Genomic DNA, 11,897 nt, shown 5'->3' on the forward strand with positions numbered 1-11,897 from the left:
GAGTTATCATGTATTCACTCACTCAGCATACAGTACGTGTCTCCATGCAAATATCAAAGTCCCGTCAAAGATCTTCAAGGTACCGGGCGACAATGTTGTGGCTCCAACAGGCCATCTGTGCCAAAATAACTTACACCTCATTAGAATCAGTCAGCGTGACGAAATCTGAAACTTTTCTCCAACAATAGCAGAAAAGACAACAACATGGGTATGATGTGTCCCTGGGACAACATACTGTTTCAGACAAAACTTGACTTACGTTGGCGTTTTAATGGTGATCATTTGTACCGCCATATGATCTCCACTAAAGAACCATTCGGACTGTGAAAGCATCTGGTTAATTAATATGATGCAAAGACATACAACACTCCTTCCTCCAACTGCTCTTAAACGCTAGTAAAACCAAATGCATGCTCTTCAACAGTGTGCTGCCCGCACCTGCCCGCCCGTCTAGCATCACCACCCTGGACGGTTCCGACCTAGAATATGTGGACAACTATAAATATCTAGGTGTCTGGCTAGACTGTAAACTCTCCTTCCAGACTCATATTAAACATCTCCAAACCAAAATCAAATCTAGAATCAGCTTTCTATTTCGCAACAAAGCCTCCTGCACTCACGCCGCCAAACTTACCCTCGTAAAACTGACCCTCCTACCGATCTTCGACGATATCATCTACAAAATAGCTTCCAACACTCTACTCAGCAAACTGGATGCAGTCTATCACAATGCCATCCGTTTTGTTACCAAATTACCTTATACCACCCACCACTGCGACCTGTATGCTCTAGTCGGCTGGCCCTCGCTACATATTCGTCGCCAGACCCACTGACTCCAGGTCATCTATAAGTCTATGCTAGGTAAAGCTCCGCCTTATCTCAGTTCACTGGTCACGATAACAACACCCACCCGTAGCACAAGTTCCAGCAGGCATATCTCACTGATCATCCCCAAAGCCAACACCTCATTTGGCCTCCTTTCCTTCCAGTTCTCTGCTGCCAGTGACTGGAACAAATTGCAAAAATCGCTGAAGCTGGAGACTTTCACTTCCCTCACCAACTTTAAACATCAACTATCTGAGCAGCTAACCAATCGCTGCAGCTGTACATAGTCCATCTGTAAATAGCCCACCCAATCTACCTACCTCATCCCCATACTGTTTTTATTTTATTTACTTTTCTGCTCTTTTGCACACCAGTATCTATACTTGCACATCATCATCTGCTCATTTATCACTCCAGTGTTAATCTGCTAAATTGTAATTATTCGCTCCTATGGCCTATTTATTGCCTACCTCCTCATGCCTTTTGCACACACTGTATGTAGACTTACTTTTCTCTACTGTGCCATTGACTTGTTTATTGTGTTATTGGCTTGTTTATTGTTTACTCCATGTGTAACTCTGTGTTGTTGTCTGTGTCACACTGCTTTGCTTTATCTTGGCCAGGTCGCAGTTGCAAATGAGAACTTGTTCTCAACTAGCCTACCTGGTTAAATAAAGGTGTTCTCAACTAGCCTACCTGGTTAAATAAAGGTGTTCTCAACTAGCCTACCTGGTTAAATAAAGGTGTTCTCAACTAGCCTACCTGGTTAAATAAAGGTGTTCTCAACTAGCCTACCTGGTTAAATAAAGGTGTTCTCAACTAGCCTACCTGGTTAAATAAAGGTGTTCTCAACTAGCCTACCTGGTTAAATAAAGGTGTTCTCAACTAGCCTACCTGGTTAAATAAAGGTGTTCTCAACTAGCCTACCTGGTTAAATAAAGGTGTTCTCAACTAGCCTACCTGGTTAAATAAAGGTGAAATAACAAATAAAAATAAAATTGCTGCAACATTTAAATGAATTGCTGGCAGCAATATTCAGCCAAGGGTAAAACACACATAGCCTTTTCTGTTTGATAAAGTGCTTTAGCGTTGCCTTTCCCAACCTTTATCAAATCAATCTTATTTAGTCCCTGACTAGCCTGCCAGGGCTCATGATATGCAGTTCTACCATAATTCAATTCATTTATCAGGTGGAGTCATTTGCATTTGCAATTCTACAGGCACTTAAACTTAAATAAAGTGGAGGAAAAGTCAGTTGAATTAGCCGCGGAGCTTGTTAGCCAATGGGATGATCTGGCATTCTCTCCATCCTTCTCAAAACCCATTGGAGGAGAACGGTAGAGAGGCGAGAGAACGGGAAGAGTATGCAATTGAGATCTTCCCAATCTATCATCAACTACTCAGTGAAATCATTGACAGTCTTCTTCCTTCTTTCCTCCTCTTCCACTCTTGAACACTCAAACTCCCTATGAACAGTTTTTTACTGCAGAAGATAAATTATTTTAAGGAGTGCAGATTCCAGAATACTTATAGGTCTGTGTAGCCTGGCGAAAGTAAACCCAGCACAGGACACAAACTCATTTGGGGTTGTTTATTCTGTCAAAGCTTAAATTTAAAACAAGATCATGTAGAAGGGAAGTCACCATCAAGTAAAGTTCAGTCTAAATCACAATCAAGTGAAATAAATCTGCATGAAAACAATCTGAGTACAATAAGTACAAAGTGAAATGTCTAAACGGTAGTGGCTCTGCTTTCTATAGAACAACACAAGAAAATACAGAGACCGCAATGTTCACAGTTAGAAAGGACTTTCTGACATTTCAAATATCTGGGTACAAGATGTCTTTAAATAAAATGACATTGTGAATTAAAACTAAAATAAATGTTGTCATAAAACAATATGAATACTTACAAAGACTCTGTCCAGGTGATACCCTAACACCAAAAGGAACAGTAGACCGTCACCTGACCCATACTGCACTGGGGGAAATGTCATATCAACAGTTACAATTAAAAAATGAAACAAAATACAACACCCTATAGCTCTACACGAAATAGAATGTCATTCTGATAATTACTCACGCTTCAAATAATGTTATCATCAACTCCACAACGTGCTCCCGAGAGCACAGCTAGCAAGAAGCTAACATCCTCATGTCAACCTGAAAGTATCAACAGATTAACATGACCATCTGGCATAAATATTACAAAACAAACTCTTATACACTGCAGATTATGCAAAATATGATATATTCCTGTACAAGAGTAAGATAAAAAAAAAATTGTATAATTTACCCATCTAAAGAAGCGTTGGACCCACGGTGGATTTCAACAGCTCTCCAGTGTAATTGCTTGCCCTCACTCTTACACACTACACACACCTTATTTATCGATCTCTGAAAGGGACAGTGCCATCTAGTGGATATAAATGAATACAGCTACGTGCTTTTACCACCTGGCTACATCTGTTTTCCCAATTCAATTGCAGAGCATCATTCCAAATAGCCAACTAGATACTTAATTTCTTTCATATGAAATGCTATTTTCATGATATGCAATCTGACTACTATTAACGACATATGACATAAGAGATGTATTCCCTTTGCAGAACCGAAGTCAACCTTTCTCACAGAATCAGCGAATTACATTATGGAACTCAATTGTCTCGTGGTCTAGGACTGTTGCCTTATCCTACAGTTCTTCCTTTAGAAGCGGCACTGCATGTTGTAGCCTTCTATAAAAAATAAATTTGCATTCTGCTGTATGCCTACCTGTCAATAGTGAGTAGCAAACCAATTACTCAACCAATTCAGTTTGAGTACTGAATTTTTAATTGCATTACATCATTCTCTTATCCGCCTTTTACTGAAGAGCTAAACACAAGCTTTTAAATTCTCATGTTTGACCTTGCTTTTATTAATATGTCATGTCTGCTGAACCATGGGGAAGGCATTGCTTGTGAAACGTGCCTTGTTCTCAGTCTAGCAATGATGAATGCCTCCTTGCGTCACACATTGGACAAGAACCAATCATAAAGCCTTTCGATTAGGAAAGCAATATTTAAATAGTGTGTGTTTCGTACGCTTCTGAAAAATTGAATGTTCAGTCATTTTCATACGGTCACTGCAGGGAAGAAACAAATGAGTGGAATGTTTAGTCAGGTACAAAAATAAAAATGTTCCATTGATTAATCTCTCTACCTGCTCATAATGTAATACTTGGTTGCCTTGGTTTAAGTGGCTTTTGGTTTCTATTGGTATGTTCGCAAATGTTAGTGAAAAACCAAGGCCTATGCAGACTATCCTGTATATGTACGCAGGGCCGGCTCCAGGCATAAGCGACATAAGCGGTCGCTTAAAAATATACCTCTTCTATTTACCTCTCCAAATGACTTTAGGACCATCAACTGTTCGAGTCCACCAGAACCAGTGAGTTCGGATCAGTCTGATTCTCTGTGCTCTGAGTCGGAGGGGGACCAGCTTGAGGTAGGCTATACCTTCCGCAAGTGTTGAAAAGTACATATCTCCCATTTATAACACTGCACTAATTCAACAAATGCTCTTACAGTAAAGTGTGACCTGTGAGATACACAGATGAACTAAAAACACAAGCACTGCAAACACTCAGAACAAAGAGAGCAGCAGTGCCTGGACTTTGCAGTCTGCCTCTTCAAGTCCCCCTTATGAGACTGGCTGCCTGTTGAGAACAAGGGACAGGCAGAACCTCCCACCCACACAGCAACCACCTCCTCTATATTCCACACACCAGAATTCAGTATTTTATTCTATCATCGCCATGTGAGTGCACAAAAAAATCGGTGAAAATAAATGAATGACACAACTGTACCAAAAACGATCAAAGTTTATGTATTAAATGTATCAAATATTGCCAGGTTGGTTTGCACAGCGGTTTCACAAGGTGTTCATTATTGTAAGCTGTAAGGTATCCTTTCATGGTATTTATTTGTTCCACATGATTCATTGTTGTATCCTAGGACCTACAATAAATGCATATATTCAGGGTGAGCTTTAGTGTAGCTTGGTAAACTGTATTTTCAGAGTAGCTGTGAAACAAGCAAACATTGTGAATGAATGTTCAAAAGTTTGGTGTCACTTAGAAATGTCTTTGTATTCCATGAAAACATACATGAAATTAGTAGCAAAATTAATAGTAAATATCGTCAAGAAATTGACAAGGTTATAAATAATGATTTCTAATTTAAATAATAATTGTGTCCTTCAAACTTTGCTTTTGTCAAAGAATCCCCCATTTGCAGCAATTACAGCCTTGCAGACCTTTGGCATTATAGTTGTCAATTTGTTGAGGTAATCTTAATAGATTTCACCCCATGCTTCCTGAAGCACCTCCCACAAATTGGATTGGCTTGATGGGCACTTCTTATGTACCATACGGTCAAGCTGCTCCCACAACAGCTCAATAGGGTTGAGATCCGGTGACTGTGCTGGCTACTCCATTATAGACAGAAGACCAGCTGACTCCTTCTTCCCTAAGTAGTTCTTGCATAGTTTGGAGCTGTGCTTTGGGTCATTGTCCTGTTGTAGGAGGAAATTGGCTCCAATTAAGCACCTTCCACAGTGTATGGCATGGCGTTGCAAAATGGAGTGATAGCCTTCCTTCTTCAAGATCCCTTTTTAGCTAGTACAAATCTCCCACTTTACCACCACCAAAGCACCCCCAGACCATCACATTGCCTCCACCATGCTTGACAGATAGCGTCAAGCACTCCTCCAGCATATTTTCATTTTTTCTGTCTCACGAATGTTCTTCTTTGTGATCCAAACACCTCAAACTTAGATTAGTATGTCCATAACACTTTTTTCCAATCTTCCTCTGTCCAGTGTCTGTGTTATTTTGCCAATCTTTATCTTGTCTTTTTATGGCTTTTTCTTTGCAACTCTGCCTAAAAGGCCAGCATCCCGGAGTCACCTCTTCACTGTTGAAGTTGAGACTGGTGTTTTGTGGGTACTATTTAATGAAGCTGCCAGTTGAGGACTTGTGAGGCGTCCGTTTCTCAAACTTGACAATCTAATGTACTTGTCTTCTTGCTCAGTTGTGCACCGGGGCCTTCCACTTCTCTTTCTATTCTAGTTAGAGCCAGTTTGCGCTGTCCTGTGAAGGGAGTAGTACACAGCGTTGTATGAGATCTTCAGTTTCTTGGAAATTTCTCGCTTTGAATAGCCTTAATTTCTCAGAACAAGAATAGACTGACGAGTTTCAGTCTTAGTTTCTGGCCATTTTGAGCCTGTAATCGAACCCACAAATGCTAATGCTCCAGTAACTCAACTAGTCTAAAGAAGGACAGTTTTATTGCTTCTTTAATCAAGACAACAGTTTTCAGCTGTGCTAACATACTTGGAAAAGGGTTTTCTAATAACCAATTAGCCTTTTAAAATGATAAACTTGGATAAGCTAATACAGCGTGCCATTGGAACACAGGAGTGATGGTTGCTGATAACGGGCATCTTTACGCCTATGCAGATATTCCATAAAAAATCTGCCGTTTCCAGCTACAATAGTTATATTCAACATTAACAATGTCTACACTGTATTTTTGATCAATTTTATGTTATTTTAATGGACAAAAAAATAGTTTTTCGGTTACGCAGTGGTTAAGGGCGCTGTACTGCAGCGCCAGCTGTGCCATCAGAGACTCTGGATTCAAGCCCAGGCTCTGTCGCGACCGGGAGGTCTGTGGGGCGACGCACTATTGGCCTAGCGTCGTCCGGGTTAGGGAGGGCTTGGCCGGTAGGGAAATCCTTGTCTCATCGCGCGCCAGCGACTCCTGTGGCGGGCCGGGCGCAGTGCACGCTAACCAAGGTTGCCAGGTGCACGGTGTTTCCTCCGACACATTGGTGCGGCTGGCTTCCGGGTTGGATGGTGCTGTGTTAAGAAGCAGTGCGGCTTGGTTGGGTTGTGTATCGGAGGACGCATGACTTTCAACCTTCGTCTCTCACGAGCCCGTACGGGAGTTGTAGCGATGAGACAAGATAGTAGCTACTAAACAATTGGATACCACGAAATTGGGGAGAAAAAGGGGTAAAAATTCAAAAAAATATACAAATAAAAACAAATATTTAAAATTCAAAAAAATAAAAAAATAAAAATAAATGTCAAATGAAATATTTGTCATAAAATTGCAATATTTTCTTTCTCCGCGCCATGGAAAAATTTGTAGAATTGCAGGAAATTAACTTTAAAATGAACTTTTTCTCTCCGCCGTCAAGAGGAAATCTCGCTCAGGGCCCCCAAAAGGCTTGAGCCGGCCCTGTGTGTACACTCTCCAATGAAATATGTTTGAAGAACAAAAACTAAGGTTTTCATACAGCACCGACAACCTTCACTTAAAGAACTGCACATGCCATTCTTCTAAAAATCATGAACTAATTAGCCATTCCTTCACAAATTATCAACGAAAATATGGTCACATAATAATTAAAGGAAATATTTGAATGTAAGGAGCACCCTTAAAATGTATATACAAGTCAATGTTATGTTATTGTTGCTCTTGACAATCAAACTGAACAGGTTGAACGTTTAGACGCATAACATCCCAATGAAGACGCTGAGCACAATTACCCCATTCTGAATTCCTTCCTACTCAAGCAAAATGTCCAATAAAACACCTAGAGTACCTTTGCAACTGTGGTTCTCATATTATCCTTAAGCCTTCAAATCCCACTTTGAGTACAGGAACCATGGAAACCCAGCTGATGTAACGAATAATCCGCCCAGGCAAAGTGGAGTCCCTAGAGACACAACATAACATTGCAGGTAAAGTTCAACATTAATAAATGAAAGGAAAACATCACCTCTACACCTCGGTCAATATAGGAAAGATATCGGGCTCGGAGACATACCATCAAAGGAGATCTGTTCGCTTTTCGAAAGACTAATATCACACATCAGCAAGGTAGGCTACAGTATATGAGTCCCTGAATGAAAATGGAAGATGAAATTGCTGTGTTTTTTAGAAGAAGCACTATGGATATTTCAGTTATATCCCATTGGGCATAGACATCAATTCAACGTCTATTCCACATTGGTTCAATGTAATTTCATTGAAATATGTATTTTAGCAGACGCTTTTATCCAAAGTGACTTACATTCATGCATGCATCCATTTGACGTGTGGGTGGCCCTATGAGGATGATATGATGATGATATCGTTTGGTGAAATTAGATGAGTCGTGTCATTCATTCACAATGTTTGCTTGTTTCACAGCTACTCTGAAAATACAGTTTACCAAGCTACACTAAAGCTCACCCGTAAGAAAAATATAGCTTACTTAACTAAAGTTACTTTGCAAACGTTTTCATATCTATAAAGCTATCACGTCCTAATCAGAACTGTTATAGGCTCTGACTGGGAACAGACGTCAGTCAGTTCAACGTCTTGTTTTGATTTACATTTGGTTGAGTGGTCAACTAACGTGAACTCAAGAACAAAAAATCACCATGTCATTGGATTTAGGTTAAAGGTTGGGTGAGAAAAAGACAACGCCCTTACGTTGAGGACTTTTTGCAAATCCAATTCATTTCCCTTGTTGATTCAATGTCATCGCATGTACAGTGTGTAAACTGTATGTACGCTGACATACAGTATGGCATTGTTTTAAGAGGTCATAAGGTCATACTATGGATAATTTAACTATTTGATTTAGAATTTTAGGACCCCTTTAGGTATACAAAAAAATATGTTTCAATTATTTGATAAAATAATGAGTTTGGCCTTTACTACTATAGTCCAGAGAAATGCATTGAATAACACATTCATAAATGGCTATAAAGACAGTCAAAAAACAAATCAAAAGAACAAGGTTTTGAAGGTGTTTGATAACAGATTGTTGAGCCAACCCGTGTGTGTATTGACAGTAAATCAACTTCGGATTTGATTACTGTATCAAATCAAGAGAACGTCTGTCGGTCAGGAGTCTTAAATATTGGTTTTATATATGTGGTAACCTACTGGTAACCTACTGTACCCGTAAGAAACCAAAAATGCTTCTAGAGCCAGGTAATAAATACATGAAGGTACGGTCTATGAAACAATACTCAAAATAACATTTTCTAGAAGTACTTGGAATTTTGGATCGGTCTCATGTACAAAACTGTGATGATGTTGATCAAGCTTTGTATCTTTTTAAAGATCTGTTTCTGTCTGCACTCGACGCTCTGGCTCTGATAAAACAAATTCGAATCAATCTGCGGTCAGGGAAATGGATCACTTCTGTGATCTTTGACCTCATAAGGAAAAGGGATCGCTTCCTGGCCAGATTCAGAAGAAAAATCTGCAACAAGATACAAAATGGATATGGCCAAATCCCAACATTATGTAGATGCCATTAATGACAACATCAGCCTCGTAAACTGTGGTAAGTTTGAAAGGACATTGGCTCAGAACCTCCCTATAAGGTAAAATCCTGTATTATTGGCCTGGATATTGATGATGTTTTATGCTATGTCCAGGCAAAGGTGAAAACAATTTTACCACATTTTTTTACCACTGTAGCTTCATCTCTGGTTAAGAAGTTACTCACCTTCTCTGGACACTATGGCCAGTCTTTCTTTAACAACTTTTACCATAGCAAAGGTATCGCAAATTATTTGTTTGAGCTGTGCATGGTAACAGAGGACAATGTTTCCAATCTACACTGCTTAATGAGGACAAACAAATCAACTGGGCTGGATAACCTTCCTGCAAGATTCATAAAGGATAGTGCTTGTGTCACTGCTAAAATGATAACACATATTTGTGTTATCACACATTTTGGTAAACCTCTCTATTCGAAGGATCTCAAAACAGCCCGGGTGTTTCCACTCCATAAGAAGAGCAGATCAACACATGTAGGAAACTACAGGCCTGTGTTAATCCTCAGCACCTCATCCAAAGTTGTTGAGAGAATAGTTTTACTCAACTTGAGGGATACCTTCTTGAGCACAAACTTCTTTATGAACTATAATCTGGCTTTAGAATCGCTCATTCCACTGATACTTGCCTTATCCAACTTTTTGACCACATTAAGCAGGAAAGTGAGAAGTGGAACTATACAGGTATGGTCATGTTAGACTTGCAGAAAGCTTTTGACACTGTGGACCATGATATTCTCTTGATGAAACTGAAATCCATGGGTCTAAACTATGTAGCAGTGAATTGGTTTAGGTATTATCTGACCAACAGAACACAAGTATGTAATGTTAGTGATGTTCTGTCAGAGGCCAAAGAAATATTCTGTGGAGCACCTCAGGGATCAATTTTAGGGCCTCTTTTATTTCTTATATACTTTAATGATATGCCAGATACAGTAAAGTGCAAACTCCTGCTTTATGCTGATGATTCAGCCATACTGGTATCATGGTATCAGGAAGGATACAGTTTACATAGAGGAGACCCTGAGTAAAGAATTGCCTTTTGTAGGAGATTGGTTGTCTGACGACAAATTGTCACTAAATTTGGAAAAAACTGAATTGGTTTTGTTTGGAACAAAATGTAGATTGCTTAGGGCTGACAAGAGAACGGTAAACTGTGCAGGCAAGGAGTGCAGGCAAGGAGATTGAATCTAAAACAAGTGTATCTTATCTTGGTGTGTCCCTAGATCAATCCCTTTCTGGAAACCTGATTGCTGCTAAAATCTAAAATGGCAAAGAAATTGAAATGTTTATATTGTAACACTAGATATTTGGACATTAAAGTTAAGAAACTGCTTGTCTCAACCTTGATTCTGTGTCATTTTGATTATGCCTGCTCTGCTTGGTATAGTGGGTTATCAAAAAAGCAGAAAAAGAGAATGCAGGTCATGCAAAATAATGTTATCAGGTATATGCTGAATGTCCCCCCTAGGACCCACACAGGGGTACAGGAGTTCTGGGAGGTGGGCTTGTTGCCTGTGGAGTTCCGAGTGGAGTAACTTAAACTTAATCATATGTTTGACATCTTAAAGGATCTTTTTAGGACGTCAATATAAATAAATGTATTTGTGGTTGTGTGTAATTTTGTCTTGTCTTGTTATCATTATACGTGTTATTGTTTTTACCATCCAGGACCACTTTGGAAACAAGCGTTTGAATTCATTATTTCAAGTGATATCCTCTGGGTCCACATTGTGCATTTTGTTGTAAATGTATGTTGCCCAAAATAAATTCAGTTCAATTCAATATGTCTAGGAGATATAAGAAAGCTTAGGAAATATTTAGGGTTATTTTGTACACATATTTAACCCCTTTTTTTGAATAGGCACAAAACTACCATCATACATTTTTAAACATTTTAAACATTCCTTTATTATGTTACTTAGATTGACACACCGGTGCGTCAATCGACTCTGGGGGGTTTTAAACACAAAAACGATGTTTCAGGTGAGAATTAGTCAGGTCTGATGTCGAGAAAAAAAAAGGAAATTCTTGTCTACTTCACCCATCTTTTATTAGATTTTTTGCTCAAAACAAAAAGTAGTGTGTAGTTCCAGTAGTTAGCAACACCGCTACAAGGAAAAAAGTCATTAAGAACTGAAAACACTACTAAGATTTGAATGTAGTTCAACTACCACCAAACTACAGCATAATGTAATTTAATGACTGCATGTAGTTCACTACTGCCCAACACTGTTCATTCAACACAGATGTCTTGCCAAAGGGGAAACAGCGTTGATATGATTATTAGCTAGTAGCAGTTTCTCTATCTACAGAGTCCAGTCCACTTATATGCCTGTACCCAATCATATAGCAATCATACAGTATTAAACGGTAGTGGTATTGTCAGGTGAAACTATTTCAGCCATTTATATCTTTAAAAAAGTGATTAAGATACGTTTGCAGATACAATGCAGATGTGCTTGCTCTTTGGTGTTTTAGGCTGGGTATCTGTACAACTGCTGATGTAAAAAGGGCTTTCTAAATACATTTGATTGATTGATTTATCATCCTTACCAATCGTAATGATTTGATAAACCCTGCAAAGAAAGATACTGACTTGTTTCTATCAACCAGATTACATTTTTCATTTCCGGTTGCTGTAGGATTATTACCCTGCAGTAGAAAACTGACCCAAATTAAGA

This window comes from Oncorhynchus mykiss, chromosome 10 (assembly GCF_057628025.1).
Source record: "Oncorhynchus mykiss isolate SJ-2025 chromosome 10, ASM5762802v1, whole genome shotgun sequence".
In the NCBI taxonomy this organism is placed as follows: Eukaryota; Metazoa; Chordata; class Actinopteri; order Salmoniformes; family Salmonidae; genus Oncorhynchus; species Oncorhynchus mykiss.